The sequence below is a fragment of the Sciurus vulgaris genome, assembly GCF_902686455.1.
Source record: "Sciurus vulgaris genome assembly, chromosome: 15".
Lineage (NCBI taxonomy): Eukaryota > Metazoa > Chordata > Mammalia > Rodentia > Sciuridae > Sciurus > Sciurus vulgaris.
This window is the reverse complement of record NC_136476.1, coordinates 2,780,435-2,805,879: the sequence shown is the minus strand read 5'-3', so window position 1 is coordinate 2,805,879 and position 25,445 is coordinate 2,780,435.

The window sequence follows — 25,445 nt, the reverse complement described above, 5'->3', positions numbered from 1 at the left end:
TGCTGTTTTGTGGTTTGGAAAAGTAAGAAGGGCTGAGTTGGACCTTTCTTGCTTCAGCCTCTCATGTGGCTGCAATCAGATGGTGACTCTAGCTTCAGACATCTGAAGACATCCAAGCTGCTTCAGCACATGGCTGGCAGACAAGCCTAGACATTGGCTGGGAACTTGGCCGGGCTGAGAAATACATGTGTCTTTTCCATTATGGCCATCTCAGAGGATTAGATTTCCCTCTGAATGAATGTCCCCAGAGAAACAGGTAGAAGCTGCACGGCCTTTTCTGACCTTACTGTGGATATCAGGAAGCATCACACCTGCCCAGATAGGCTCTTGGTTTCAGTGAGTAACGTGGCCATACAGAAATCCAAGGAGAAATAGATCCCATCTTCTGATGGGATAGGCAAAGTCACATTGTAAAACAGCACCCACGGAGGGATATCATAGCCATCTTTAGAATAAACACCCTACCTCCAAGTGTCACGTGGTCAAAGTACCATGACTGGTTACTTTATGAAGAAAAGAGGTTTATTCAGTTCACAGTTCTGAAATTCCAAGAGCTTCTGGTGAGGGTTCCACATGATGTGTGTGTGTGTGTGTATGTGTGTGTGAGAGAGAGAGAGAGAGAGACAGAGAGAGAGAGAGAGAGAGAGAATTCACATGGTGAGAGGGGAAGCAAGAGACCAGGGTGGGACGAGGTGCACTCTTATAGCAACCTGCTCTCTCTGTTGGAACTAATCCACCTCCAAAAGACTTAATCCAAACTTTTCAAGACCAGCATTAATCTTTTCATGAAGATAGTCAAGACTAATCAGGTCCTCATAGGTTTCCTTTCAAAGTTTCCACCATCTTTCAATACCATTACATAGAGGACAAAGATTTTAGCACATGAACATTTGGGGAAAATCACACCTAGACCATGGCAACCCCAGAGTGGTGTGGCCTCCACATTGTATCTCAGAGAGAAACCTCGGTATTACTGGGACATCTCAAGGATTCCCAGGAGAAAGGAGCAGCCACTGCCGGCTCAGTGAGGAGGAGCTCTTGGCATTCAGTATTAGTCTGGGGAAGCATCCTACAGTGCTCAGGTCATCTCCAAAACAACACAGAAATTTTCCACCCAAAATGTGAATTTTGATCTTCATAGTTTCCTAGAAGGGAATGGGAGACCCCAAATGTGTTTTCAGTTAGATTCCCAACTTTCTTGAGATTCCACCATGTAACATGAGTCTTGAAATGTCCAAGAATTCTCTCGGAATTCAACTCTAGCCAAATCATCATCTTTCCTTTCTGCCCCTTCTCTATTCACTGTGGTTTGCAGAATCCTCTTTTTTTTTTTCTCCTTCCTAAAACCTCAATGTCAGGTGGTAGTTTTTGCTTATCTAAGCTCTTTGCTAGCCAATATATTGATGATGCAAAACTGTATCCACCGTTACTAGAAAGAGACGAATCAAATTGTTTCAATCCTCAGACCTCATCTTACTTCCCTTGTCTCTGTTGGTCTTCCTGCCCAAACCAGGGATCCCCTTCTTCACCCCACCCCACCCCCAGATTCTCCATGGGTGTTGAGACCACCTTTCCCTCCAGTCCAGCCTGTCTCCATATGATACCCTTTCAGTGCAGTCTTGTTTTATTTTAGTACCAAACAACTTTGACACAAGGCAGATTGGTCCAGGTGTGGTAATAAGGTAACACTCAAAAGGCAATGTGAGAATGGGTGGCAAGAGATGAATGTCAACTGGGCTGCCCTTAGCTCACTAGGGAATATGAAATAAACAATAGCCTTAAAGAGCTGCATTAGCTATTTCATACTATTCCAATTTGTTTTAGTGAATTTTCTTTGTTACAACACCAAATGGTCCCCTAATGGCTTGAGAGATTTGAAACACTTCCAAAGCATTAACAGTTTTCTGTGCTCAGTCACTGGGAGGTCTGGATTTCAGACCTTATATTGGCCAGCAGCCAGAGGTACCAACTTGGACTGACTTAGATGTGCAAACTCTGTGACTCAAACAGGTTAGTCTCAGAGCCAAGATGCAGTTTCTGTGAACATTGTAAATTCAGATCTCTCATGTCCACATAGTAAAAGTATAGCACATATCTGAGGAATCTTCCCAGATGTGCCTTCTTACTGTGTATCTGGGGAGGGGACTTCCTTTGGCTTTCTTTGTGCATTCTCAGCTCTATTAAGATGATACCATCACATTCTTTATGATAGACATCAAGAGTTGTATATGGCACTCACTTATAAAAAACTAATGGAACAAAGAATCATATCCCTGTTGTTCACGTGTTATGGCGGTGAGGTAATATTTCCAAATACTAATCTGTGTTTCTATGCCATTCTGTATCCACCAAATTCTTTCCATCACACCCTGAGGAACTCTTTCTTCCCCCCAATAACCAAACTGAGGTGAGTCACCCACTAGGAAAGCACAAACAATTGTCAGGAATAAAATGAGGGACAGGAAGAGCCTATAACTAGTTTTTAATTCACAGAGACTGTAAAAACATCAAAGACTGAAGGAGGAGAGAGGAGTAGGCAAAATCTCAACAACAGGGAAAATAGAACTGGAGAAACTCAGAAACTAAAGGAAAATAATTCTCTGAAGCAGAGTAGGGAGCCAAGTGAAAATATACTCAGCCCAACTCACCATCTCAGAGCCGTCCTTTCAAGGTCACCCATCTGTCCCTACTGAGGGTCCAGTTGGAAATGAAGCAACACTGGGCTTTAAGAATCCCTGCTCAGGTGTCTTCCTTCTCCACCTGGTGAGGACAAACCTGGCAATGAAGATCCTGGAGGTGATGGTAACATGTATGGGAGACCTGCTACCTCACCCAGACAGGACTACAAGGAAGCAATTTGAAGACAATCCCCAACTGAGCTGGAACCAAGAGGAAAACACTTTCAACACTAACAAATGAGGGTATGTGCCTAATTCTAGATCTCTGAAGGAAGATATTGCTTACTATTAATTTCTCCTTTCTTCTCCCCTCTTCCCCATCTCCTACCTGCCCCCACACCACACAAATTCAAACACACCAAACTTCTGAGAAGAAATAATCTTCAAATATTGTGATCTAGCTTACTTCAGTCCTATTTACTTCTCAAATCAAGATTAAACATCAATATGCATACCTAATACAGTTGCTTCTCCACTTCCAGTGAGGTTACATTCTGATAAACCCATAAGTTAAAAATGTCATCAGTCAAAAGTGCAAAACCAACCTACTGAACATCACAGCATAGTAACACAGTACTCTGTAGGGTCTCTTTGTTTTCCCTCTTGATTCCATGGCTAACTGGGAGCTGAAGTTCACTACTGCTTTCCAGCATTACAAAAGAGTATCAGAGGGCTCATCACTACCAAGGATTCAGATTCAAATGTTAAAGTACAGTTTCTACTGAATATGTATCACTTTTATACCATGAAAGGGTCAAAAAATAATAATTTGAACCAAGGAAAGTCTGGATGATCTGTTCATATTAGTCAGTCTTCATTATTATAACAAAATACCTGAAATAACCAACTCAAAAAAGGAAAGGTCTATTTGGTTCATGGTGTCAGGGTTTTCACTTCATGGTCAGTTGGCCTCATTATTTTTGGGCTTGTGGTGAGGCAGAACATCATTGCAGGGTGCATGTGGTAGAGCAAAAAACTGCTCACCTCACAGCAGGGAAGCAAGAGAGAGAAAGGAGACCATGGTCCCACAACCCTCTTTGAAGTCATGTCCTCAGTGACCTAAAATCTCCCAAAAGGCTCCACCTCTTAAAGAGTTCACCACCTCCCAATAGTGCCACAGGTTAGGGACCAAACTTGGAACACATGACCCTTTGGGGGATATTCCAGTTCCAAGTAGCACATATTCATTATGCTTTCACTAAACGATCATGAATTTCCTTCATATAATATTCATTACTCTTACTTGTCCAAATTCTACCATTAATTCCTGGGTCATTAGATAAACTGCTTAATTTCAGTGAGCCTTGGTCTCCTTATCTGTAATATCAGATCCTTTAAAATCATATCCTTTAATCTGATATGATTTCCATTATGGTCACTGGCTGTCAAAACAGAAGGAGTGAGTTTATGAAGCTACTCTCAGGCTGAAAGTGCTATAAACTGAGTGGAAGAATAGACTCCAAGTCTAGTTGGTATTTATACACTATTTCAACAGACATTGTGTGTACAGCTAATGCATGTGTTCAGCTCCATGTCCTTCTCATTTCCTAGATCATTGTGACACAAAACAGTTCCTATGTCAGTACCTGGTACAGTCCACACCTGAATCCTGAGAAAAGATTATAAAGAGACAGAGACACAACACAGCACTGTGAATCTGCAGATGGCTCATAAAACATAAACTGTTGCTAACATAATGAACAGAAAAAAATAGCTTGAGGTTGGATGTTCTAAGATTTTTAAAGAAATAACAAGAACCACATCTGAAACTACACTTGATACTGATGTTTCTTTATTGATATCATCTTGAGAAGTTTGAAAACTTGCAGTATTTACAACATCAGTAAACACTAAAATTCGCTTTTCTAAATCATTCAAAGGAAAAATGAGCTTCATTTTCTTTTACTTTGAATTACATAATTTGAAATGTTAGGTTTTTTGGAATTCAAAATTCCCTCTGCAGACAAGACTTATGAAGGGTATGGCTTATTTAAGAGAGGCTCAAATATTTTGAAACAGTCATGAGAGTATAGTATTTTTTTTAAATAAAGCATGTTAGCATTTAAAATGTTGTAAATCATGTTTTTAATCAGGTTCCCTTAGAAAACAAATATTTCTGTTATTATAGTAAATCTTACCCTCAAGTACTAAATTCTTCCTTTCTCAGGTGTGCACTGACTTCCCAGTTTTGCAGCAATAAAACCATCCACACAGACATGGAAAGACCTATTTGGTCATCTGAGGCATCTCCTTCTCCCACCAAGGGTTTGCTCAAGATTCTTCCCTAGGGCATCAAGTAATTTGTCCAACTTCACAAAAATTCAAGAAACAGTGCATCCCTAGCTTCTCTTAAAAGAAGATGCCACAACTTTTCATCATTGCAATTAAACTTAATTTTCCCTATAAAATTTCCCCTTTTCTCATCAAGCTCAACTCCATCCTGGGGACAGGGCATCTCTTACAGAGTTTGTTTCTGCTTGCATGTGACATTTTTAGTTCTTTTTAATGACTTTTGTTGACTTGTTCTTGAGGCATTTAGCTCCAGGATTTTTACTATTACAGAGGCTTACCTGTAAACTCTTCTGCATTGCCACAGTATCCTGGCATTTCTTCTCTGCTGTATTTGTTCTGCACAGGAAACATAAGACATTTGTCTCTCAGTGTCTCAGTTCATTAAAATACAGCCACCAGGCTTTTTATTTTAGAACATTATCAGATTTTCCTCTTGGAAGTCCCAGGATTCTTAATATTTCTAGTCATTTCCACACTGGAAAAGAAAGTCATGCTCTCAACAAATATCCATTGGCTGGTAAGTGTGTTCCACACAGTTTTCTGGGGACCACAGATCTAGTATGAGCAGAAAAAAAACCAAGTGCCTATCCTCAAAAAGCTAACCATCTAGGAAGAGGCAACAACAAATAGCTATATAATGTTGAGTAGAGACCAGTTACCAAAGACTAATGAGGGGACCTCAAGGGGCAAGGTGCTACCTTAGAGAACATGAAGGAAAGTCTCCATGAGAAAATGATTTGTACAAAAACCTGAGTGAAAAGAAAATTTCAAACATGAGTAAAATAAAAATAAGGTAATAATAGGCATGGGTCCCTTCAGAGTTGGGGAGGGGGAAATTTTCCTTCTGGGTAAAGAGAAACTTACTAAAATCCTTCATTTTGTTTTCTACCCTGTACTGGTTAATTTGAATTGTCAATTTCATTGGACTAAGAGATACAGATGATTAAGAAACCTCTGGGTGTGTCAATGAGGGCATGAACAGCTGGAATGTGGGAGAGCAAATTGAAGTGGAGACCCTTCCTAAGTGTGGGCAGCACCGCTCAATTGGATGGTGGCTTGGATGGAATAAAAGTTGGAAGAACAAGGAAGCAGATGCAGTTGCAAGCTCTGCTCTTCTTGAATGGGTTCTTGATTGCTGCTTCAATCATCTAAGGATATCAGACTCTCACTTCTTCACTCTTCCAAAGGGGACTCTGCCAGTTATTCTCCAGGTAATTTCCAGAAGCCTTGACTCAGACTAGGGTAGAACTGTTGATCCTTTTGGTTCTAGAGATTCTGCCTATTCTTCTGGCTCTCTAGCCTGCAGACAGCCATTGTGGACTATACAACTTCTAGTCGTGTAAGCCAATCTAATAAATCCCCTTTTTATAATCATACTTCCTGTTGATTCTGTTCCTCTAGAGAACCTGGCTAATACACACATCTGCAGCAGGGTCACTACACTCTCCGATGTAACAAAAGACTTCCTTGATTCAAATGAACCTTGAGTGTGTATCATTTCAGAACAAAACTGTTCTCACAGGGCCTAGGCACCGTACAACACTGTCCATCAGACTAGGACTCATAGTCTGGAAGGGAATCTTAGAAGTCACCTCTGGGAGCAGGAGCTCAGTTAACTAGCATGATGGAAAACTTGATGGACACAGCACTTGATAATGCAGCAACTTAATAGCTCTTAAAATTCTGTGGGCTGAAGGTCCTGGTGGAGCAGTTCTGTTGTGCCCACTTGAGGGCTCTCATGGGGGGTACAGGCATATGATGGATGCGCCTGGTGTCTTCTGAAACTGGGACGTCCAAGATGGAAATTTTCCTTGGAAGTCCAGTACATCCGAGCTCCTCCCTGGAGCCCCCCTCTCCACATGGCCCGCATCCTTTAGGGTCCTTTTGTATGGTCCCTCTCTCTAGCAGTGCAGTCATACCTCTTACATGCCGACTGGATTCTAAAACCACAAAAGCGGAAACCATCAGGCCTTCCTAAGACTTGGGCAGCATCACTTCTCCCACATTCTGTTGGTTCAATGGATGCCCAAAGAGCTCTCTAAGAGCAGAGGAGACCTCAACTAAGACCTTCCAGGTTCTCAACCACATCACAGAAAAGAATTTTATGAGTAGCAGTGCAAGAGATTTATCATAGAGAAAAATAAGGGTTCAAAAATGGGAGTGCAGTTTATATCAGAGAAACAGATAGAGTGCAAGAGTGAGTCAGGTCATCTTGGACTGGGGCTTAACATTTATAGAGGGACAGCAGCTGGGAGCTGAACTAGAGGTGGAGTCAGTGCAGGGTTACACAACTTTGTGCCAGTTTCCCTTGTGTTTACACATTGCCCTCATTTGTTCTAAGCATGCTACTTTCTACATCCCATGTCTCATTAGCATCTTCAATCTGCACCCAGATTGAATGTATCTGTATGTCTTACTCTTATGAGTCTTACTGTTATGTGTCTTATTCTTATTAGAGTCGTTTCTTCACCACTGAAGTCTCTAATGTGCATGCTCCCTAAAGGAATGGCTCCTTCAGATGCCTGTGGTTATCTTGAGATTTTGTCACCTTCTCATCAGCCAGTCAACAAGCTGGGGGCAAGGATGTGGGTGCAAGGACACGGGCTGGGTTGCTCATGAGCTGTTTGTTCCAACAGTTTATGGGTGTTCCTCTTTTGAGAGCCAGTGTTCTCTCTGTATCCCGAAATTCCTATCTCAGAGGCATAGTGCCATCCAGATGGATGTGAGAATACCAGGCATCACGAGGTGCTCGACATCACCATCTGCTCTAGCATCTTCTGGGATGGGATGTGTGGTTGCGCCACTGCATCCCTCACTCCCAATTTGTACACCACCCCAGATCTCATTGTCTGTGGATCCCATGGCAGATATTTTTCTGTTCTCTTGACCTTTTGAAGACTCTAAAGCTAGATGCCTTTGACACTGTCTGTACTCCATATCTCTCTTAGTTTAAGAAAATTATCAACAAACTTACAAATAAAAGAAAATATGACTGAGTGTTCTTTAAAATTTATTGTAGTGCCTCATCTAAGGAGATCAGTGGTTACCTTATACCCTCCAGCAGTTTTTCTCAACTATATCTTCATATTTGCCCCCCAAGGAGAAAATTTAAATTACATTCTGATTTATTTTATTTATTTAAGCTAATTAGTAAATAATTAATTGGTTAGTTGTATACCCATGTTCACATCTTCCTTATTCACAAAAACTAAAACATGAAAGCAACATAAATGTCCACCGACTTGTGAATGATACCAACATGTGGTATATACACACAATGGAATATTATGCAACCTTAAAAAAGAAATTCTAACACATGCTAGAACATGAATGAACCTTGAGGACATCCTCCTAAGTGAAATAAGGACATTTTTCAATTATAAAAAGATAAATACCATATGATTCCACTTATATAAGATACTTAGAGTAGTCAAAAATCATAGAGACAGACAATGGTGGTTGACAGGGACTTCAGGGAGGAGAGAATGGGAAGTTGCCATTCAATGTTCATAAAGTTTCAGTTTTACAAGATGAAAAGAGGGAGATGGATGATTGTTACACGACTTTTGAAGGTATAAACGTATTCAAAAGATGGAAATTTTCTATTACATGTATTTGCTACAATAAAAAGTGGAGAGTAAAAGGTAAAAATATTAATCGATTAATTGATTGACAATTTATCACTAAAAAGTGAAAGTAAATAGGAATATGATTTTTCAGATAGGTTGATCTTCGGAAGACCACAAACTTTTGAAATACCTACAATTGTTTTCCTTACCCAACAAAAACCAATATTCATTTTCCCAGTGGCAATATCATTCTACAATTAAAAATTCATAGTCTTGGAGAAGAACAAGTTTGTTTGACTCACTGTTTACTATTCAGTAAGGTTCAGACTCTTCTTACAGCAAGACCAGTAAGTTGCTAGTTATCTTGGGTCAGTAAACTTACAATTCATTTCTGTCCCACAGAAGAGACATCCCATAGTACATGGGATTCTTATTTCTCATAATATACATTAATCCATTATAGATCATTTGCTTATATTTCCCTTTGAAGTAGCTTTACCATCCAGCTGGTCCTGTTTAATGATTTGAATTAATTTTTGTCACATGCTTACTGTGTATTTACATGAGTCATGTTTTAACTTTTTAGCCATTTTGAGGAACTGGAAAACCATCAACAGGGAAGATGGCTTAAGTCCTCTTTTCTCTCATATCCTCCTCCCCTCATCAAGGTTCATCCAGGGGAGGGGCAGAGTGCATGACCTTCTGAATAAACACCATGAGCATCAACTCTTACCATCCTCTTACCATCCCCCTCTGACATTCTCGTCCATCACGCATCCTTGGAAATCTTTTATCTTTCTTAGAGAGTTGGCGGCAAAAAGAATATTGACTTTTATCACAAAAACATTCTTCCAACAATACCTTCAGGGCTCAGACTTTATAGCTCAAAAAGTCCATATTTGAAAAAAAATCAAATGAGCTTTTGAACCTCAAAGCCAAGGAATAGTCTGGTTTTTCTTCTTCCTCCACTTTATATAACATATATTGAAGGTATGATGCCGTTATGGTTTGAAGAAGAAGACCAGAGGGTAAAAAGGAATTATCAAGGAAAAAAAAAAAACTCAATAAATACATAAAGAAAATAATGCTGCACATAGTACAGCTTGCTGTGTGACTTGCTGTAGGCCATTCAGATGTTTTAAAGAGAGTACAGCAGGAGACTAGACAGAGGGGTGGTCTTGGGGAGACCCAGAGCTGTCACTCTTGGTGCAGTCTATCATGGAATTAGTTCCTCTGGTGGCACTTTCTTTTTCGAATTTATCATAGTCAAATGAAAGCTCTGGGAATAGACATACTCTCTTTGGCTTATTCACTAGGAATGAGCAGACAACATGAAGACTGTTTGTCGGAAGATGTCTAACTTCTTCTTTACCTATTAGAAAACACCTTCTAGGGATCCCGTCTGCACATCCTCAGAGGTTATCTTTGCTAGCCACAGCCTTCCTGCCTTTGAGCCCTATCTTTTATCTTCTACCACCTGCCATTTCCCCTTACAATTACTCTCAGGTCATCTCCATCCTTCTCCACAGAAACTTGCTATCATAAAAGTACCTGGGATTTTTACACTTCAGTGAGAATCCAATTTATAATAAGAGTTTAGTATGTTATCTTTTCCAGTGTTCTGTTTTTGTACTTTTAATCCTGCTCTTAACCAGAAAGGCATTGGAAATCTCCTTGAGTAGATAAAGGATGTTATGGTGGAGGTGGGGCTAAAACAGAGCTTATTCTATGGTCTACCCACAATGTGGTTAAAAGAAAGTAAGAGTATAAAGAGGATGATAAATGATTTCAAATCCTTTGAAGGCTATGCCAGTGTTTGCAGAGTCACCATAAAGGACCCTCACAAGCAGAGAGAGAAAGACTCACGTGGTCCCGACATCCCCTTCAAGGGCATGCCCCAGGACCTAACTTCCTCCCAGTAGGCTCCACCTCTTAAGGTTCCACCACCTCCCAGAAGCACCACAGGTTGGCAACTAAGCATAGGAGCCTCTGAGAGATATTTAAGATCCAACACAATAAAGAGTGACATAGCTATTACAACTTATTGAGCCATTGATGGAAACCACAGGAATCACAACTTCCAAAAAATAGAGTTTAATACTCAGTTGAATACTCACAATATGACCCTGCACCAGCAAGACCAGCATTAACCATGGAGTTTGCAACAAAAGAATTTCTGAACTCAACCTAAGATTTTCTGAATCAAAACCTGCATTCAGAATAAAACACATTGAATCAAATTAATTTTTTAAAATACCTTACCTTCTTACATTATTTCTTACATCAACTTTTAAAGTGCATACCTGCTCAAATTCGTCCTGGAATTTCCCTTATGATGGGCTAAGTAAATACATATTGACACCTCTAATTATTGTTTTTCTTCATTTGCATTTATTTTTCTCATTGCGATTACATTAGGATAAGGTGGAAGAAATTCTATTGCCAAGGAAACTAGAGATAGGACTCTCAAAAGATGAGACTTTAGTCTGTTGGATGCTTTTCGTATTCCTCTCTCCTCTCCACAAATCTACCTCTTCTCAAGGTGAGACACACTGGCAACATTTTGCCAAAACTGTGTTAATATAGGTATTTGTTCTACTGATTTGATGTCCTTTCTCTTCCCTCTGATTCAGTGCTCTTACTACATTTCTCCACATCTTCTATGCTGTTCTCAATACAGCAACAGTGACATAGTATTCCAGATGATTCTTCTGCTCAGTGTTCCTCCCATTAGAAGTCACTCCCATCTACTCTCAAGAAGGACTTAAGAGAAATGAAGGAAATCAAACAAAAAAGAACACACAAGGAGCAGGTTCAGTTTTGCAGTTGGTGAATATCCGTGCATTCTCCTCCCTATGTCAACTGACATGTTACTCAAGAGTATATCCAACTCCCAGAAGGAATATGGAGGGACGTGAATCACAACACACATCCACGATAATTTCACTTAGAGCTGTATTGTTCATTGCTCACTCCTATTTTGACCCAGTACCCCATAAAGTTGTTTTAAGTCACAATCAACCTAGTGTGTGATTCACGTAACTGTTGTGACTCATGTGACCATGCCACCCGTACAGTCAACTTCACACCCTTCAGATTCCAAAATATTGCAAGTCCGATAGCTTAAGGAAAACTTATCATGACAATCAACCAGTTAGGGAGAAAATCTTGCCAATCATACTTCAGATAGAGCACTAATCTCCAGAATCTATAAAGAACTCAAAAAACTCTACACCAAGAATGCCAAATAATCCAATCAACAAATGGGCTAAGGAAATGAATAGACACTTCACAGAAGAAGATCTACAAGCAATCAACAAACATAGTGAAAATGTTCAAACATCTCTAGTAATAAGAGAAATGCAAATCAAAACTACCCTAAGATTCCATCCTCACCCCAATTAGAATAGTGATTATCAAGAATACAAGCAACAACAGGTGTTGGCGAGGATGTGGGGAAAAAGGTACACTCATACATTGCTGGTGGGACTGCAATTAGTGCAGCCACTCTGGAAAGCAGTGTGGAGATTCCTTAGAAAGCTTGGAATGGAACCAACATTGACCCAGCTATCCCACTCCTTGGCCTATACCCAAAGGACTTAAAAATCAGCATACTACAGGATACAGCCACATCAATGTTCATAGCTGCTCAATTCACAATAGCCAGATTGTGAAACCAACCTAGATGTCCTTCAATTGATGAATGGATAAAGAAACTGTGGTATATATATACATGGAATATTACTCAGCCATAAAGAATGATAAAATTATGGCTTTGCAGGCAAAGGATGAATTGGAGAATATCATTGCTAAGTTAAATAAGCCAATCTCAAAAAACCAAAGGTCAAATGATATCGCTAATAAGTGGATGAGGAACATAAAGGGAGGAGGGAAGGGTTTGTGTTAGGGTTAGAGTTACGGTTAGGGAAGGGGACAAGAATGGGGAAGGAAGGACTGGTATAGAGGGAAAGAGGGTGGGAGGGGTGGGGGGGAAGGGAAAAAATAACAAAATGAAGCAAACAATATTACCCTATGTAAATTATGATTACACAAAGGTATGCCTTTATGCATGCCACAGAGAAAACAACATGTATCCCATTTGTTTACAATAAAAAATAATACTAATAATAATAAAAAGAGAATAAAAAAAGAGCCAAACACTGTCTGCCCACCAATTAGCCAGAATTATTAAAGCATTCAATTATCCACAAATGGGCAAAATAATTCATAAGATATATTTAATTTTGTGACAAAAAATGAAAGTTCGGTTGGAGTAGTATGATAGTAATTCACAGATTTACTATCAAATCACAAATTGAAATGTATTTTATAAATAAAAGGGAGTATTGCTTAAAATTCCAGTCATTAAGGTGTTTCAGTATTAGATTTACCCTCCAAGGGGGCAACACAGAGTAACTTTCTTCAGAAAGTAGGAAATAGGTGAGGTGAAATTCACATTCCCAGCACTTTCAACTTGGAGACACTTTCCAAGTCAAAACACAGAGAGGTAAAGCCCAAATAAAGGTCAGAAATATCACCTTCCTCAGTTTTAGGCACTTACTGGGTCCTAGAACATATTCCTGAGGATAAGGGAAAACTACTGTACATTGGGATGGAACAATTCAGTAACGGGATGCAGATGGTGGAGTCAGGTTTCGCACTCTAGAATGGCAGATTACAGATCAGGGGAGAAGTCTTGCTTGATCCATATGACCCTGGACTAGAGTTAGAGACATCAGCATGAATTCATGTCAAGTCTAACATAGCTGAAGAGTACTTGGGCAAAAGCATGTTGCCCTGCTCTGGCCAGTTGAGCGCTACTTTGGCAACAACCTTGAGCACTTGGTAGCAATGAGCACCCTTCCTTCCACCAACCCCACCCCTTCGCCTACCACTTAATCCTCCAAGACTCTGAGCAGGCTAAAAACCCACCTCTTTGGTCACAGAGTACCCTTCCAAATCCTGAGACAATCTATTACTATTTTTTTTTTTTTTCCCATGCCCATCAGCATTAAGTTCCCACTGGTTGGGAACAATGTCTTACACATCTCTACCATCTCTGCACACAGTTGCTAGCATTTGTATTTATGGGGAGAGGACTGATTCAAAGGCCACTCCTAATTCCTAGTTATCTTCCAAAGTTATTCAGTCTTCAATTGTGGTGGTTAACCAAGTCTCTTTGTTCCAGACCATGTGGGTTTGCTATCCTTATTATAAATTTGCCAAAATCAAAAGATGCAGGGCCAATGAATTGCCACATAAGCAAGAAGAGACGCACTGTCTATAACCAAAACAAAAACATTTTTTTGACAGTAATACTAGGCATTGGCAAAGCTGGTTTCCACTGGATGGCTTTGGTGAGTTCAAGGTCTCTCCCAGCTCCTCCTTCTCCTCTTCTTACTCCTCCTTCTTTTCCTTCCCCTTCTTCTTCATCCCTTTCTTCCCCTCCTTGCCCTTCTTCTTTTCCATCTTCCTCTTCTTCTCCATCTTTTTTTTTTTTTTCCTGTGCAAGCATAGGACCTATCCCTTGTGGCCCAGACAAATGGAGTTTCAAAGTGGCATACTGAGATGGGAGGTGAGTTCAGAGGCTCATCCTTGACCTCAATGACTGCAACCATTTGTATGAAAGGAGCGGTTTTCACGATTTCAGAAGAAGCAGAAAGCTGCCCCACCAAGGTCACCTGGGCTCATTAGTATGCATGGGCCCATAATAAATGGTTCCTCCAGGTGTTAGCAATCAAAAGAGCAATGAGAGCTAGAAATTTAACTTCTCTTATCCCAAAATATACAAGGGTCCAGAAGAATAATACTTTTATGTGCTTCTTCTTTTGCCAAAATACCTCCTATACATTACTGGACTGAGAATAACAATACATTTTGCTCTCTTGTAGAGGTCATAGTTGAATTAACATTCTAGAGGATTACAATGACAAGTGTGAATTGTAGACATACATGCACCAAATACATGAAACCACCCTCAAAATAACCATGAACATTGATAATGCCTACTATAGATACCTGCTTAGCATATGAAATGGATAATTTAATTAAACTTATTGACTAATATTTTAACAAGGAGCTTGGCCAGAAATGAAGGATGCATTTTAGAATAAGAAATAGCATTGGAAGAATAAAAACCTATATGGATTGACTTTAAAGGTGGCTGGGTGTTAAATAAACACAGTGGATTTTGGCAGAAAAAAAATCAATATTCCAGAGACTGTGAACCTAGAAGAATAGAACATTAGGCTACAGCATTTCTCCAGGTCTTCCAAGTTGTAAGATTATAGAATATGAAGGTACCCAGAAATACAGAATGTATTAGCTATGGGGAAAGGCATATGACCAAATCAAACTAAAATATCTCAAAGGTGTTTTCATAGAATATTCTGTCATGAGGATAGCAAATAGTGTCCTAAAAGAATGAGCCCCTTTTATATGTATCCATCCCATCCAGTGATGGATGCAGCCAAGCTGCAGCTGTCAATCCCAGGAAATTTCCTTTAAAGTTTTTCTGTTGTTGTTTTTTGTTGTTTGTTTTTGTATATAGTTGTTTTTCAGCTAACTCCTCTCGGGTTTGTTTGTTTGTTTGTTTGTTTGTTGGAGGTTTCTGGGAGAAAGAGAGAGAAGCATCACAAAGTTCCAAAACAGCCAGAAAAATTTCATGAAGCAGAAGACATCAGGAGTATGCACCAGGTACCATAGCTAGCTTTTGCCTCCCTTTTAGTGCTAAAATATCTGCCAAAGGAGGAGTTAAAGCCTCATTTCCAAAACACAGGATGTTTGTGGGAGCATGTTGTCAGACTGTGCCTGTACAGGTTTGTCCCCACCAGTGGAGTACATGTGATGATGTCTTTATTCCTTCTGGAATATGCACTCTCTGCCCAGACAAATTTATCCACCCTACCTAACTTTGAGGAGTCATGATTTTGGAAGTAATTCCCCATGATCTCCTTTTCTTTGGTGTTCTTCATGTTCTGTTCCAATTCAATTCTCACCAAGAGGCAGATCCATGAGTTGAGTAAACTTCATTATTTGTTTAGGGTTTCAAGAAAGTGGAGAAGTCAAGAGCCAGGGGTGTAACAAATGATAAATCTCTTTCTCCCAAGAAGAGAAAAGAGAAATTTTCCTTCTCTAGTATTTCAAGGAAAGACTTAGAGCTTAAAGAGAAGTCAGAATAATGGAACATGGGAGAATCACGTCTTTTATTTCACATAAAGTCACTCCCTCTAAAAACAAGATTTATGGGGGTTTTATTCTCAATCTTAAAGTCATAAATGTCAGGCATTGATGAAAATAAAGAAATGTGAAGGTGACTGATAGGATCTAATGACCACACTGCACTAAGAGTCCAGTATGTTTGAAGAAGGACATTTATCTATTGAGATAACTCTAGAAGAGAAGATAAGAGAGGTATAGAAAATTCTGTGAAGTTTCTCTGTAGAAAAAAAATGAGCTACCTTCAAATAGTCACATTTTCTCTCTGGATGAAATTGATAGAATTCTCCTGGATAGTCTCATCAACACTCCTTCCTGGCCCACACTGAATGAACTGAGCCCTCCATTAGATGCAACGTAACCAGGTGCCAGCCTTAAGGAACATCAGAATGAATCAGAGAAGTTGGGCTCTCAAGAACTCACCATATGATAGAACTTGGAACTATCATGCTAAGTGAAGTAAAATCCCAAAAAGCCAAAGGCCAAATGTTCTCTCTGATATGTGGATGCTGACCCAAAATAAGGGGATAGGGTGACTAGAAGTACATTAGATTAGACAAAGAAGAATGAAGGGAAGGGAGGAGCGTGGGAATAAGAAAGAGAGTAGAATGATTCAGGCATAACTTTCCTATGTTCATATATGAATACTCCACCAGTGTAACTCCACATCATGTACAATCACAAGAATGAGAAGTTATACTCCATGTATGATATGTCAGAATTGTCATGTATGACTAACAAGAACAAATAAAAGAATTTTTTTAAAAAACTCACTATTTCATTATTTAGTCAAAGGCTGTATAGTCCTGTGATAGAAGAACTTAGATGAAATTGACAAATTATATTGCTATGTCATGTGCATGCACAAATATGTAACAATGAATCCACTATTATATATAATTATAATGCACCAATTAAGAAAAAGCAATACAACTCAGTCATATTACCATAAAGATTTCAAAACTAAAAAAAAAAAAGGAAAGTTTTGGAACTCAGAAATAATTTTTTTCCTTGAGAATGTGACATATTAAAAACCAAGAGCTTTACTAGAGAATAAGCCCCTCCCTTCATGAACGGAAACTTCTCACTCCTTAGAAACACATTAGAATTGCCTGTTTTAAAAAACACCTCACACAAACCCCACTAACAATATTTGCATTTTAATTATTCTGGATTAGAGCCAGGCCACAGTGTTTTATATTGGTGCCCCTAGGTAGCTCCTATTTTCAATCCGAGTGGAGAAGTTCTGATATACAGACTGCAGATATGAGAGTCAACTGTCTTTCCCCAATGCAGATCATCAGTGAGCTACAAGGCAGCCAGCTCTTCTCCTGACCACATTCAATTTTAAATTTGAGGGCACTCAGGGTTTGTAGCTTGAGGTTTGCATTGTAAGCATTCAGATTTGGCTGCTGGGTTACCATTAATACTTTTACCAGGAAACCCACAAATATTGAGGGAGCACATTCCACACACCTCCTTGCACTTTAGAGGAGCTGTAAGCAGTCAGTAATTTCAGAAGCAGGGAGGTGAAGGATCTGGGGTTGGATCTGGAATAGAATGGTAGCCAATTTGAACCTGGGTCAAGGTCATTCACATTCGTACCCAAGGACTTGTCTGAGACTATTTCCTCTTGGAATGACAGGCTCCCAGAAAGCATCTGGTGTTACCAACTGTTTTAGTCAGCTATTTCACTGCTGGGACTAAATGATCTGACCAGAAGAATTTTAAAGGAAGAAAAGTTTATTTGAGGGCTCACAGTTTCAGGGGTCTCAATCCACAGACAGCAAGCTCCATTCCTCAAGGCTCGAGGTGAGGCAGGACATCATGGCAGAAGAATGTGGCAGAGAGAAGCAGAGAGAGTTTCCACTCACCAGATACAAAATATATACCCCAAAGCCATGCCCCAATTCCCACCTCCTCCAGCCACACCTACCACTTCAGTTACCCCAACAGGGGGATTAAATCACTGATTGGTTAAGGCTCTTATAACCCAATAATTTCTCCTCTGAACCTTCTTGCATTGTCTCACACATGAGCTTTTGGGGAACACCTCATATCCGAACCATAACACCAACCGAGAGGGAAACAGGCTCATGAAAGAGAATGGTCTTAGCCAATCGGGGGCAAAGAGACAACATGGCTGTTTCAGGTATCCTGCACCCCAACCACCCATCTCTGACTCCCCAAACAGTATTATCCATATCACTTAGGTGTTCTGAGCCTTAATTTTCCTGTTATGAAAGAGGACAATCCTATCAGCTTCCAAGATGCCTAAGGATGCAAAATTCTTCCTGGACCCATTTTTGCAGTGTTAATAAAGAAACTGTCCATGCAGAAGCAGACAGATGGCTTCCCAAGAGGTCCTGGCCCTGTGTCCTGATTGATCACAGATTGGAGAGCTACGGTTGATAGTTAGCCCTGGAAATTCATGATTCCTGAATATGGGATGGGAGTCACTCCACTCTTAAATAGAGGAGCAAGGCTGTACATCTGGTAACTAAGGGGCTTGGCCCATGGAAGGGCTGAGTGTGGAAGCAGAGATTTCCCTACTGCACCTGCAGGCTTGCTAGTCTCTCCTCTCACACAACATCCTCATGGGTCTTAACCATCCCTACTCACACTTGTCATTCCGTGCAGGGGTGCCAACCACACTTTCTCCCTCATCCCTGATGGTCCCAGTCCAGAGACAATAGGAAGTAAGAGAGAGAAAGTGCAGTCAAGGCTTCAGGAAATGAGGACAATCCCCACCCTCTAATAACCCCCAACCCCAATTTCCCAGCGCCCTCACCCAAAAGAGTATCTAATTCCATATTAGACTGTCATCTAATGAGAGTATGTTTTCAAACCCTGCATATTTAAATATGTCTATTTTACTTGAGGTTTTTCAAAATCAATTTCCTCTTTCTGAAAATATTCATAGATTTAATTCAAAAATATTCAACTTTCAAAGATTTGTTGAGAAACTTCATTCTTTTAGGTCAAGTTTCACAGAGTGAAAAACAGAATCATCTGACAGCAAACTAAATCCACTGGTAAAGACAAGACATAATTCAGTCAAATGTAAACAGAAGGCAATTTAAAACACACTTTGCAGCTAATAGACAACCATAAATCTTTTTCTGATCCATTAACGAATGTCTTTTCAGATTACAAACAGCTGATTTTTATTCAGAAGTTTCTCCAATTCCATTTCATTCTTATGGTTCACATAGACAGATCAAGGTGGAGTGATCAGTGGAATTTTCCTGTGTGTGAAAATTTCTAGTCCTGGAACACATATGAAAAGAAGCTTTTTCTTTTTTTACCTTTTCCTTTGGTCCTAACTTGGTCAGTGGATGGGAATTTTTAGCTTTAGAATACCTTACTTGAGGATCCATAGCCTAACTGAGGTTCATGTCTGCTTCAAAGGCAAAGCACACCTGAGGTCCTGTTTACAATCCCAAAAGTTGAACTGTGGCAGAGCCAAGTCAATAAACAGATGGGTCTCGCCATGATCCATTCACCAGTGCTGGTATGTGGCAGCCATGGCAATGACTGATGTACTCCAGTATCTTGGGACCATTTGTGGTTAAGCAGAACCTCCATGGCTGTCTTCCACAGCTCTCGTTCTCTCTTCCTCTCTTAACCAACACTCCCTCTTGCTGTTATCATTTATTTACTTCATTTTGCCAAAATTGGCTGAAGAGAAAAATGTACTGTGTGGACGCAGTACTTCTTATGGAAGACTAGCATTCAGTCACCTTAATTAGGGTATAGAAACCAAGACTGAAATTAAGTCGGTTTAGCTACAGTCATTGAGTTTTGGACTCAGAGAAATCTCTCTTAGGTATTAAGCACTTTGGTTTCATGAGGAGGGTTTAAAGACAAAGTGGGCTATACATATTTCCATTTAGTCACTCTGCGGTGAGCGTGATCACTTTAATGTGGCAGGCAAGAGACTCACTCAGAGTAAGCAATGAAATGTATTCAGACAACATAAGCTTAAGTATGTATCTGACCACAAAGATTCCCAGACCCCATGGGCCAGTTTTCTCCCCACTGTGGCCATGTTGGCTTTGAGTTACTATAATAAAATATCTATTTTAAACAGTAAATAAGTGAGAATGCTAAACCGCTTCAGGGCACAGCCTAGAAAATGATTGACAGAGTAACTGTCAGTTCTGCCTTCTACCTCTGTGCTGGTTGGAATTCAATGTGCCCATTCAAATGGGGCACATTAGCAGTTTTGTAGTAACTAATAAGATTGCCACACAATAATTCAGAACCCATGGGGTGTGTCTACTTGGGAGAGATCAGCTCTCTATCAAAAATGTTGTCAGGAAGCCAGTAAGAGCCTGAACATTTCTTACATAGCAAAGGTTTTATATCTGAAATTATAAATACTTTCTTAATCCATTTTCTGTTTCTATAACTGAAGACCACAGACAGGGTAATTTATGAAGAAAAGAATTTTAGCTCACAATTCTGAATGTTGGGAAGTTCAAGAGCATGGCACCAGCATCTTCAAAGTTTGTTCATGCTACATCAAAACACAGCAGAAGGACAAACAAGCCTGTGCAAACAGGAGAAAACACAAGGAACAGACTCATGTTTATAACAACACACTCTTGAGAAAACTAACCTGCTCCAAAGATAATGACATTAATACATTCATGAAGTTCTACCCTCATAACCCAGTCACTTCTTACTGGGCCCCACCTCTCAACACTGTTACACTGGGGATCAAGTTTCCAACGCATGAATATGTGAGATGCATTCAACTCATAGCAACAACTAAACAAAACCCACTCCCATTCCCACTCAGATCTGAAGGCCAAGGTAGACTAACAAGATAGCATAACCAGTATCTTCTAAGGAAATACCAGATTTGATTGAGACTGCTCAACCAAAATGACTATGATGTGACTTGACACAATTGAAAAACACAGAAAAAGAGCTGTGGATGTGGGAATGTGGTAGATGGTACAGACCATTATTATTTTACTTTTAAGGTGGACAAGGTAGCTAAAAGCCTGTTTCTAGTGGTAAACGTATTGAGTAAACTTATATCAGATTTTTTGTTTGGGAAAGTAACTGAAATGGAAACTTTCAATTATACAGATATAATGTAAGTTCCACCCAACAAAGAATGTAACTGGACTTTTTTTGAGACTCTGATTATAGGCAAATGAGGTATTGTAGCATCTCTTTCTCTACCCTTGGAATATGATGAAAAAGGGGGTGGAAATATTTGCCAAATTATGTTGGAAGAAACAATTCTGGTTTCAGCAAGCATATACTTCTGGAACACCTCTTGTCCCAACCTCACTGGTAAAGACGTGCCGCAGTCCTATCCTGGTTAAAGCAAATTGTCTTCAGTGTTTACTGGATATGGAGATGGAGCAGAAGTTGGTAAGCTTGGCCAGGGGTTAGCCACCTGTTTTTGTAAATTAACTTTTATGGAAACACAGCTATATCTATTCACTTACATATTATCGGTGGTTACTTTCACACTACAGTGTCAGAGCTGGGCAGTCACAATATAAATCAGAGAAGTCTAACATATTTACTATCTGGACCTTTAAGAAAAAGTGTGCTGACTCCTGGAAGAAAAATTATTTCATTGTGTTATAAACTGCATGCCTGGAACTAGAGGATGTATTGATGGCCTTAAGTAAGGAGGACACATCTGGAACGGTGCCCACAAGTAGACCTCCTGGCCAAGTGAACCATCTTCAATGGAGCCAATAGGGAAGGACAAGGAGGGTAGCTGGCTGTGTAGGAGAATGAGCATCCCTGCAAAATTCAGGATTTTCAGGGTGATCTTTAACTCTAGGATATCCCCCAGTGGTGAGGTATTGGCTTGCCATTTTGGCTGGTAATACAGTCCTAGAAACTTTCATTTGGCCCTTTTTACCTTAAGTAGCCAGTATTTCAGGACACAAAACCTTTGTAGGGATTATGCCAAGTGATATGTGTCTCTGAAAATTAGCATTAGCTTTATCCAGTGTACAATAACCCCAAAATGGTTGTGTATTTTTTTCTACAACCCATTTATACTGATAAAAACCTCCTGGCCTCTTTGGAAAAGTCTAGGAGTAAGAAGCACATAGAAAGTGTAATGGCAAATCCCTATGACATTCTTCATAGAGCTAGAAAAAGCAATCATGAAATTCATTGGAAAAAAAAATTAAAAATCAAGACTAGCCAAACCAATCCTTACCATGAAAAATGAAGCAGGAGGCATCATAATACCAGACCCTTAAACTGTACTACAGAGCCATAGTAACAAAAACTGCATGGTATTGGCACCAAAACTGACATAGACCAATGGTACAAAATATAAGACACAAAGACAAACACACATAAATACAGTTATCTCATACTAGACAAAGGTGCCAAAAACATTCAATGGAGAAAAGATAGCCTGTTCAACAAATGGTGCTGGCAAAACTGGAAATTCACATGTAACGAAATGAAATTAAACCCCTATCTCTCACCCTGCACAAAATTCAACTCAAAGTAGATCAAAGACTTAGGCACTAGAACAGAAACCCTGCACCTAATAGAGGAAAAGATAGACTCAAATCTTCAACATATTGGCTTAGGATCTGAATTTCTTAACAAGACTCCCAAAACACAAGAAATAAAATCAAGAATCAATAAATGGGATGAATTCAAACTAAAAAAGGTTCTCCTCAACAAAGGAAACAATCAATGACATGAAGAAAGAGCCTACAGAATGGGAGAAAATCTTTGCCACATGCACCTCAGATAGAGCACTAATCTCCAGGACATATAAAGAACTCAAAAAACTTAACACCAAAAAAAAACAAATAACCCAATCAATAAATGGGCTAAGGAATTGAACAGACACTTCACAGAAGAAAAATTACAATCAGTCAACAAATACAAGAAAAAATGTTCAGCATCTCTAGCAATTAGAAAAATGCAAACCAAATCTAAGATTTCATCTCACTCCAGTCAGAATGGTAATTATCAAGAATACAGGCAACGATAAATGTTGGTGAAGAAACGGGGAAAAATGTACACTCATATATTGTTGGTAGGACTGCAAATTGGTGCAAACATTATGGAAGCAGCATAGATATTCCTCAGAAAACTTGGAAAGGAGCCACCATTTGACTCAGCTATCCCACACTTGGCCTTTAGCCAAAGGACTTAAAATCAGTATACTACAGTGATGCAGTCACATCAATGTTTATAGCAGCCTAATTCACAATATCTAAACTTATGGAACCAACCTAGATGCCCTTCAACAGAAGAATGAATATATATATATATATATATATATATATATATATATATCTCCATTATATATATATATATATATCTCCATTATATATATATAATGGAATATTACTCAACTTTAAAGAAGAATGAAATTATGGCATTTGCAGGCAAATGGATGGAGCTGGAGAATATTATGCTAAGCAATATAAGCCAGTCCCAAAAAACCAAAAGCTCAATGTTTTCTCTGATATGCAGATGCTAATTCACAATGGTGAGGGGACTAGGGAAGAACGGAATTGCTTTAGATTAGACAGAGGGGAGACAAGGGAGAGGAGGGAGTATAGGGATAGGAAAAATAGTAGAATGAATCAAACATTATTACCCTGTGTACAGATATAACTATACAACCAGTGTGATTCTATATCATGTATAACCAGAAGAATGAGAAATCATACTCCATTATATATGATGTATCAAAGTGCGTTCCACTGTCATATATAACCAATTAAAACAAATTTAATTTTTTTTTTTAAAGTGTAAGGGGTCTGTCCTCAAGGGTTGCCCTCACTGTATTTGCAAGGCTCCATTTTGTATATAGACGTGACTTTGATCACTTGATGGTGACTTGTATTTATCCTGTTTTTTAGTATTATTTTCTGTATCTTATGTTTTGAAATTCTTAAACATAAGGGAAGACTGCACTTCCCAGGGCTATTCAATTCTTTTGAAATAGCAAAATGTTCAGCCCAGGAAACTGATCCTAATTCATATGCAAATCTAGTTCATATGCAAACTTAGATGTTAGGAGTCTAGAACCTCTGGCGAACTCCCATTATCTAACTCTTATACACCAAACAATATTCTCACTACCCTAAGTCAACCCTATGGACAACCAGGGGCCACCCCACTGCAGCCCAGAGTCCAGAGTCTGCTGAAATTATTCAATCCAGAGCAGTCCTAAATTGTTTTACCCTACCTCATTTTTCCTGAGGAAACTCCATTAAGGCTTTGGCCTAGGTTTTCCTTTCCTCCTCTTGACTGACCCTGGTGCTTCCTCTGTGTCCTAAGAGACATAACATACTCTTGGAAATACGAGGAATAAAAATTTGCTTCCAATGACACTGGCCTCTCTAATGTCACCCCTATCAATTAAGACCTAGGCACAAAATAGAACTGAACCTCTATTCTGGTGACTCAAATCAGACCTGCTAACCACATTTTCTGTTTTAACAGTTTACACCAATCAAATAATATTTTCAGAGGTTGTTTTAACCCAGTGATCCTTTAACCCAATGATCAAGTGATCATCACCAAAGATTCCTCCTGAATTAGAAAGCTCTCTTACCTCGCGTGGAAAACCATGTGACCGCATTCTACTTCCCACATTAAAAAGAGAACTCATTTACACTTCAAAATCTTCCCCAATAAAAGATATATATATATATATATATATATATATATATATAATTGGAATTGGACTTCACGAAAGTGTTGATTCTTCTCCTACCAACATGCTTATTAATTAGATATAGTTAATGTACACAGGTATACCTGATAAATTCACTCCCACATTCTCATCTTCAGAGTTACAAGTTCTTCCTCTATACAATACTAAAGGAATCCTGGCATCTCAATAGCATTTAGCATGACCACCATTCAACCCCAGATTCAGACACTAAAACAAGCAACCAACTGGAACCACTTTCCATCACTCAGACTGGCACATTAAATGCAGAAAACTTGCTGAACATAATAGCCACACTAATAAATTTAACTTTATGAAATATTATCCTCTTTCTCCTTGATCTAGCAACCTCAGGATCTATTCTTATACCAAGTTTCAGATGTTAGAAGGCCTATAATTTAAAAATCTTTCAGTGCTTTTTGCAGATACTACTTGATTGGCAACTGTCTTGCTACAGTATTCCATCAGCTGCAAGAGTCCAGGCCTTAATATTTAGTTGAATTTTCACAATCTTCAGCCCCAACCAGAGCATATTTTAAAAATCCCAGATTCCCTGTGTCTTTGAAAGTCAGTTGCTTGCAACCATTCCTGAAGTTAGATTAGGTGTCATTTGGGGTTTTGACATGAAAGCAACAGTTTTGACTCTGTGATATAGGTAGGAAAGAACATTATTAAAAGATATGCATAGGTACTAAAATTTTTAAGAAGACCGGAGAGCAAGGTTTTAGAGATATGCAAACAGGTACAATGTCTAAAGTCATGTTGCAAGAACTGACAGTGAGGCTTTCTCTGACCACTATCACCAAGATTAGATGCTACGGTACTCCACTGGGATCTGCAACCTAGATCCTGGACACTACCCACAACACTCAGCTGCTGTTGTTCCAGAAATTTCTCCAACTATCACTTTACTTACAGAGAAGACTCACACCTTGGCAAGTCTCCAATGGATGCCTCTCATTTGTAGATCTCAGGTTACATCCTAAA